General features: G+C 31.8%; 1 pseudogene; it reads left to right on the forward strand.

Moving 5' to 3' along the window:
* The first annotated feature begins 2,637 nt into the window (after window positions 1-2,637).
* On the forward strand, window positions 2,638-4,711 carry LOC130048123 (uncharacterized; annotated as a pseudogene).
* Window positions 4,712-8,041: the final 3,330 nt, after the last annotated feature.

Raw genomic sequence — 8,041 nt, forward strand, 5'->3', positions numbered from 1 at the left:
TATAAGGTAAATACAAGTACTTTTTGTATGTTTGGTGTCAATGATATCCGTAACTGTCAATCTTTTTTGTCTTGTCTCTATGTGTATTAGTATATATATGTATACATGTGTTTGCACCTTTTTGTTTTGTGTATTTGTCTTCATTTTCATCTCACACAGCGTATATGGTAAAGTTTTAAGATTGGCACTTAGTTCAATTCCTCACCATTTTCATTATGGCATTGACATATAGTCATATTGTTGACATTTACAACACACACAAAGATAGTTCAAATTACATGCAAAAACTTCAGAGAGAGATTTGTCATGCCCTTCATGTAAATCATGCACAAATAAGCAGAGTTAGTTTGGTATGGAAAGTGAAAAAAAATGTGAAAGAAATGACAAGGCTTAATAGATATACCAACAAGGACAAATATCACCAATATGGAAAAAAAAATTTATTCTGCCAAGTTCCAAAAGAGCAACAACAAGTGATACCACCTTGAGGACCTCCCCAGCAGACGTGACATCCCCAGCAAATGCGACTGCACATACTTCCCAGCCTGTAACCTCCGAAAAGAGCATCAAGAAACAGGGTGACGAAAAAGATCAGGGAGGCAAAACATGCATTTGTTGAGGAAGCAATTTCCCAGGCAGAAAACAAGCCCAAGGACATGTGGGACAAACTTAGGCAATTCTTACCATCTAAGAAAACGAATACAAACTGTACATTTCTTAAGGACAATAACGTAATTTTTAAAGATACAAAGGATATTGCCGAATGTTTTAATAATTACTTTTGTAACATTGGTCATGAGCTAGGAAAACATTTTGATGACACTTTACCTACAGTTGAAGAACAAATGCCTAAAAATTCTTATACAATACCAGGTATAACTGCAGAATTTATTGAAAATGAGATAAAATGTATGTCTGCATCAAAGGCAACAGGTTTGGATGGTATCTCTGTCAAACTTCTAAAATTTTCATCAAACAGTGTATGTGATATTCTTGCATATATTTTCAACTATTCTATATCTTCATGTACTTGTGCAGATGACTGGAAAAAGGCACGAGTTGTACCACTTTTTAAATCAGGGGATGAATGTCTAGTTAATAATTATCGGCCTGTATCCATTTTACCTTGTGTGAGCAAAATTTTAGAAAGGCATGTTTTTAATTCATTTTATGAGTATTTGTCAGTAAATTCTCTAATTACAGATTGTCAGTCTGGTTTTAGGCCAAAACACTCATGTGAAAGTACTCTTATTTCTCTAGTAGATAGATGGCTTAAAAATATTGATGAAGGTAAACTTACTGGTGTAATTTTTATAGACTTACGGAAAGCATTTGACACTATAAATCACAAGGTTTTATTACACAAACTCAAGTCATTTGGCATATGCAATGATACTTTTGAATGGTTTAAATCATATCTAACAAATCGTACACAGAGAGTTATTTGGAAAGGCAATTTATCGGAGGAAAGAAATGTAACCATTGGAGTTCCGCAAGGCTCTATTTTAGGCCCATTGTTTTTTATCCTGTATATTAATGACTATCCACAAGCACTGAAACATTCTCATGTAAATATGTATGCAGATGATACTTCACAAGATGTAACAGATAAGTCAGTGGAAAATATTGAGTCAAAAATGTATGAAGATCTTCAGCGCAGTATAATGTGGATTAAGGAAAATAAATTAAGCTTAAACCTGTCTAAAACTCAATGTATGCTTATTGGATCGGCACAAAAATTATCAAAGTATCGAAAATTAAATTTAGTGATAAATAACCATGTCATAGAATGTGTTCAGGAGTCAAAATTACTTGGTATTATTATTGATGAAACTTTGTCCTGGAAAAGTCATATAGAATCACTTATGAACAAGATTTCCAAGAGAATTGGCATTTTAAGAAGAATAAGATATTTTATGTCAAACGATGCGCTGCTGAAGATTTTTAATACTATGATTTTTCCACATTTTACATATTGTTGTACTATATGGAGCAATCCAAGAAATGCTGAAAATGTGAATAAGCTTTTTATATTGCAAAAACGAGCTGCAAGGGTAATTCTTAACATCAGAAATTTTGAAACACCATCTAATGTCATGTTTACAGAACTTAACTGGTTGCCTCTATCAGATTACTTTGTCTATAGAAAAGTCATTTTAGTGTATAAAGTTTTACATGGTTTAATGCCAGATTATTTAAATGTTTTTAAATAGGTATCAGAAGTCAGTCAGAGGCAAACTAGAAATTCTTATTCAAATATTTTGTATATACCCAGGGCAAAAACAGAATATTATAGAAGATCTTTCAGCATTTCAGGGAGCACAGTGTGGAATGCCTTGAGTCAAAACATAAGAAACTCAACGAGTGTTGCGTGTTTTAAGAGAAATTATCTTAGAGATTATCACCATACTTTTTAAGCTTCATTTTGTATTCTATTTATCTTACATTCATAATTATTTCTTAAGTTTATATGTATTCTACTTCTTTTAATCTGTGTTTATTTTACTAATATCTGTCTGTATGTATGTTATATGCAGGACCATATTGAAAACTAGCGTTATCGCTAAATATGTAATCCTGGTTAAATAAAGGTCTTATTATTATTATTATTATTTATTATATAAAATGTGTCTTCCCTTATCAAGACAGTCAGTGATTTAACAATTCAGATGCAGCATTTAAAAAGAGAGAACTTGGTTTTAAAGGACAAATTAAAAAGCATCAATACACGAAATTCAAACAGAAATTTGAAAAGAAAGAAAGAAAAAATTGATTTTATGCAACAGGAGTTGAATGTTTTAAAACAGAGAGAATTTGAAAGAAAAAAAGTTAAAAATGATAAGGGTGTACAGTGCAATATTTTTAAAAAACATGTTGAAAATTTAAAAAATGAAATTGATGTTTTAATGTCTGAAAAAGAGACTTATGAAAGTGAGGATTTTATACATGTTAATAAATTTGTAGATTTTAGAGATGACTCCAAAGGAAAACCATATAATTTTAAATTAAGAAATTTGTATTATATTTTTAGAAGTAGAAATATTGGTATTGTACATATTGGACCAATTGTTGAATCAGTGTTAGATTTATTTGATATTCATGTAAAGAATTTACCAAGCAAAAGCACTGTGGCTGTTTTAACGAGTGAAATGGGGGTTTTATCTAGAATACATGTTAACGAAGAAATTAAGAAATCGAACAAAATTACAATGCATAGAGATGCAACTACGAAAAAAGGTAAACATTATTATGGTGTACAAATTAACACGGGAGATAAATTATTAACTACAGGTATAAGACAAGTGTGTGATGGGAAAGGAGAGACATATGTAAATACCACAAAAGAAATTTTATCTGATATTAGTTTTAAAGATTGTGATACTCATATGATTTTAGATTATATTTCTTGTTTTATGACTGATAGAAGTGCCACAGAACAGAAAGTTAATGATATTTTTAGTCAGCAAATTTCACATGATGTCCATTCTTTTAAATGTGCCATTCATCCTTTATTACAATTTCCTGATGTTTGTTTTCAAGAAGTTTTTAACATTGAAAAAGAATTAAATGTGAAATTTGAAAGTTACTCAAGCTGAGCCAAAGAACCTTTTACTATGTTTCTATTAAGATGTGTTTCAAAGTTTTTTTTTACAAAGATGGAACTGGTGATCCAAATATATCTCAGGTTTATTTTAAAGAAAAAGGTGTAGAAAAGATTCCTATCATGAATATTAGAGGGAACAGGTTCAATGTCTCTTTTTACAATGCTGCAGGCACATTTTTTTTGCACAAACTTTTGTTGCAGTATTTTTATTCTTTAAAGACTTCTTATAGTTTTATTCAGAATTTTATTGTTTTATCATTGCAAAACAAAATTATTTTGTCACTTTTAAAAGCTTTGGGAATTTTATGTAAACTTATTACACAACCATATTTAGTAAAAGCAACAGAAGTGAAAAATATTTTGGACATGGGTTCGATTTACCAAAGAATTTCAACTATTTTAGATGTTTTCAGAAAATCCAATTTTAGCATTGAAAAATGAAGTGAAGTTGTTTTATGGGCCTGAATTGTATGATGAAGTTTCAGAATTTTTATTTCAAACATCAATTTATGATGACCTCACTTGTGTATTTTTAAAGAAATTATGTATTGTTTTTAATGCGAAAGTCAAAAAGATTTTTAATGAATTTCTTGTTGGAGGAAAGTATTTTAATGTTAATTCAGATAGTTTAGAAGAATGTTCATCCTGTACAACAAATAATATATGTCTTGAAAGACTCATGGGTAAACTTGATTTTAAATTAAATTCAGCTCCAGTTGCAACTTTAAATACAATTGAAAGCACAATAACATTTAGTGATAACAAGACTCAGAAATGGATTGAAGAGAAGGAACAACATGAACAGAAAATGATTATTGAAAATGCTAGAAAGGAAAATTTACATTTCATGAAGATAGAAAAAGAGAGAAAAGACCATTTATATGAACAACAGGTACAAATATTGAAAGGAAAAGAAGAGGAAACACAGAAAAAAAAAGAAAAAAGGGTGGAGGAATTAGATGGTGATATAAGTGACATAGAAAAACATGGAATGTGGGAAGATGTACAATATATGGAAGAACACTTGAGTAAATTAAAGACAAAAAGGGATCAAATGACAGCAATCAAAAGACAGATTAATATATACAAGAAAATATACAAAGTTGACAAGAAAAACAAGCACCTTCTGCAGTTCTCTTCTAAAGGACAAATATATAGCATTGCACAGCTGAAAGAAAATTTGAAAATGCTTTGGACTTTAAGAAGAAGTATTAACAACTACTCGGTTAAGGAATTGGTAAATAAGGAAATCATTCATACTTGGACAGATGAGAATGGGGAAAACAAAGACTGGGAAGGAAAGATTTTGACACATAACAATGGCGTGTTTAAAGAAATTTCATCATTCCAAAATATCAATGTTCAAACTTGAATTAAGGAGGTACTCTACAGCATCATAATGGTTGACTTCTTTTAAAATGTGGATAAAAAAATCAATATTACCAATATTTGTCTATTCCTTTTTTTTTATTTAAATGCCTAGCCTAGTTGCTCAGTAAGTTAGCATATTTGTACTGACTGCTGAACTGTAGGTTCTTTTCATCTGCATCAAAGTTTTCTGGTGTAGCATTCCTCCTTAATATCAGAATTACAAACTGTAACTCTTACAAAATACACTCTGAAGGAATGTGTACACATTATAATATACAATTCCTGGTTTTATAACAAAGTTATGGAAAGGGATATGTAGCATACAGGTTGATCGAATACTTGTGTATTCAGAGCTGAAGTATTTGAATCAAGTCTATAACATGAATGATCAATTACATACCAGTAGGTTTTACATATGTAATATATTTCTTGCACATATATGTACATATATGAATTGATTCTAAAAATTATGAGCTCTACATCTTGTACATATGCATATACATGTGTAAGATAGATTCATAATGAACTGAATAGGATGTTACATATCTCTATGAATGTGTTTATGGATAAGGTACTAGGGTACAATGTAAACAAGATCCCTTTACCCTCTATAATATCCACACACAGATCATGCACACTTTATGTATTAACATCCTCAGCTCTGTTCATTTTAACAATGTTGACAAATGTATCAGTTTTGGAATTCAATGGTATAATAGTGTACTAAAAGAAATATTAAGAAATCTTGTAACCCCCCCCCCCCCACTACTAATATTATTTATGTATATATGTTTTTGTTGTTGATATGTTCAAAATTTTAATGTATTATTTAAAGTGTTGTGAAATTCTGCATTTTAACTTATCTTTTGATATTTCATTTTTTTATTATAAATGTAAATTATTGAAATGACTATACATATTACTTAGTAATTGTGCTAAACATGGATATATATACTTATTCAGGTTAAAAATCAATATATGATGCATGGTGATATAAATAGCTTACAAGAGTAATGAAATATTTATATATGTATCCATATCCAGATGTAGTATGATCGTGAAATATGCAATTAATAAGACTAGAAGTTTGAAATAAATAAACATAATCTTTGCATTGATTTACACTTAAGGATACTGTAATAAGAAAAGGTTCTTCATTTTTTGTGCTTTTGTTGTAGGTTCTATATTGGAATGATAAAGAAAAAAGAAAAAGCAGTGTCTATGAGCTGACAGAAAGAGAAATAAACACAGACATAGAACAGGGAAATTTGTTTATCAAAGGCATAGCTACGAAAACAACCATCATATATAATTGCTATATTTCTTGTAGGCCTATATATATATACTCCATCTGATCATCAATATATATATATATATATATATATATATATATATGTGTGTGTGTGTGTGTGTGTGTGTGTGTGTGTGTGTGTGTGTGTGTGTTTTCATTTTGAAAATTTGTAGATACAACAAAACTGGACCATTGTTACACAGCATTTTGAAAAAGACTATAGAAACAAAGTGTAAGAGTTATTTTTCATTACTTAATTTTTAAAAAGGAAAAAGATATTTTAGTTATTCCCCTTTGGTGCCAAGAATTTTTAGTACTTGTAGTAATTTCATCTCATTTATATGTCTATTATTTTTAAATTAATAAATATAGATTTATTTTTAATTGAGTTCTACAGTAAGACATTTTCTGGTACAATGTTGAAGGTGATTATTCTTTTCTTAAATTTTAGGTGGAATAGCTAACAACAGTTAAAGATGGCCGAATGTGATGAATGATCCGGGTCACTAGGCTTGACACGTAATAATTATGTTCGGTCGCTAAAACGTTTGGAATTCGGGAACAAGGTTGCAGGAGTTGTCGCGCCTGCCCATAGATTAAAGGCATTTATCTAAATAATGATAAATGGCATTAATCCAAGACGCAGACAAGATTAACAAAATTGAATTAAACCCAGATTTATTATACATAATACAGTCAACATTTTAGCAGATTTATTAGACAATATACAATTTTGTGGCAGGTGTTGGCACAATCCATTTAACATAAAAATAATATCCCTGCGGTCAATCCGGGGAATCACTAAGCACCCAGGGATTACCTCCCTTTAACACTGGCGCAAAGCGCCCCCACAGGTAACTGTGGTGGGAACAGACCTCTTGGTACCACCTTACAAGAGTGAATACCACGTACGATGATAATTTCAGTTCTGACTCAGGCTCTAACTCTATCCTGTCTCCCCTGGTACACACCTTGGTCATTGTTAAGACCCCCAGGGGTAAACCCCAAAGACTTGCCCTTGGTACAGCAAGGATCAAGCCGGTCCCACAGGTACCACTGAGGTGGCCCCAAATCCTCTTCAGTACTGAGAATAGATTCTCCAGAGTTTTGAGCCAGACATGAGAGAAATTTTCATTTGTGGTAATCCCTGAATTCCGCCAAATGTGCTTGTCTATACGAGCACAACTGCCACAGAGCGTTATGTGAAATTAGGATATCTAGAAGAAGTATAAAAAATTAAGCTGCCTAAGAGATTTACGGGCTCACAAGAGGATGGGGGGGGGGGTGTTTAACTTACTTTGGGGTTTCGAGATCATCAGGGTAAACTTTAATGTGGTGTTTGGACAACAGGAAGGTTTCCAGTCCCCCTTGTAAGGTATTGAGGAATGCAGAGTTACCCAAATCATTAAGATGAGTTCCGTCGAACCTGAACAGCTGCTTGTCGGCAAATGTAATGGAAGGGTAACGAATCACAAACCCTCCCTCTTGTTTGATAAACTGTTTAACCTTACGATTGATATTCTTCCGAGCTGCCTCCACTTTAGATGCGTCACTGGCATTGTGCCAATAAAGACGTGGTAACATATCTGACCATATAATAGACAAGTTGGGGGCTAAAAGTTTGCATCGCAAGAATGAGCATTTGATGGAGTGGAATGGCCAACCCAAGGTCATTGGAACCGAGGTGAACAACTAAGTAATCAGGAGGGGGGTTGGTTTTTAGTTTACTTTCGAACAAGGGGTCGAAGTCTTGCCATTTCATTCCCCTGGTGCCG

The sequence above is a fragment of the Ostrea edulis genome, chromosome 1 (assembly GCF_947568905.1).
Source record: "Ostrea edulis chromosome 1, xbOstEdul1.1, whole genome shotgun sequence".
In the NCBI taxonomy this organism is placed as follows: domain Eukaryota; kingdom Metazoa; phylum Mollusca; class Bivalvia; order Ostreida; family Ostreidae; genus Ostrea; species Ostrea edulis.